At 35.3% G+C, this 987-nt stretch overlaps 1 protein-coding gene across 1 annotated transcript in view; it reads right to left on the bottom strand.

Moving 5' to 3' along the window:
* The window catches only part of LOC106869334 (netrin receptor UNC5B), a 434,672-nt gene that overhangs the window by 335,693 nt on the left and 97,992 nt on the right, over positions 1–987 (bottom strand). The window lies entirely within an intron of this gene.

The raw sequence follows: 987 nt of genomic DNA, 5'->3' as shown, positions 1-987 counted from the left end.
TTCGCACGACTTTATTGTATCTTTCCCTCTCATGTGTATATATAGTTTTAGAATGGTGGCAGCTGATGAAGGAAATGTTCTCTATGTGGCCTGTATGTTTTCTGTACTCTGGTTATCATTTTGTCCACGTTTTTTTTGCAACGCCCTGTACCCAGATATGCATCTATATATACATGTAGATGTAGGTACGTACATGCATGTACGTATATATGCATATACTCACATATTATTTGTATTATTATTATTATTATTATTATTATTATATATATATATATATGCACATTGCACACGCGTTATGTATCAGTTTGTGTACATGTACACACACACACACGCATATTCTTTAAATTCTTTAAATTGTTTCAGCTTTAAAGCTGCAGTCATGCTGGGGCACCATCGATATATTTATATATATATGTATGTATACATACTCATATATGCACAACATCATATCCATACACACAGACATAAGAATACATATATGTATGCATACATACATAATATAAGCACACACACATTTTTCATACATACAAATACACACATGTACATACATACATATGTAAACCCACAATGCAGTGCACCAACAATTCACTGCCAGACATTGAACAGTTGAACTTAGAAAGTCACGCAATGTCACAACGTCCGCCATCTTGACTCCCATACATCTCACACAATACGTTTACACTGAAAGGGGTACTTAAACATTTAAGGTATAACAGTGCTTGCTCTAAGCTTGCACCCGCTTGCACCTGTGTGTAAGGTGGAGGGAAGTGTATGGATAGCCGAGTAGATGTGAGTGTGTCTTTGCGATGCACTGAGATTTTAATGTTTTGTGTGTGCACATATGACTGATGCATGCAAATAGCCGTGCCTATGTATACAGGAATGACATATATATATATATATATATATATATATATATATGTGTGTGTGTGTGTGTGTGTGTGTGTGTGTGTGTCCGTCCATAAATTTATATGTATACTCGCATAC

This window comes from Octopus bimaculoides, chromosome 29, assembly GCF_001194135.2.
Source record: "Octopus bimaculoides isolate UCB-OBI-ISO-001 chromosome 29, ASM119413v2, whole genome shotgun sequence".
NCBI classification, from domain to species: domain Eukaryota; kingdom Metazoa; phylum Mollusca; class Cephalopoda; order Octopoda; family Octopodidae; genus Octopus; species Octopus bimaculoides.
Note: the sequence above shows the minus strand (reverse complement) of the source record. Positions and strands in the feature narration are given on the sequence as shown.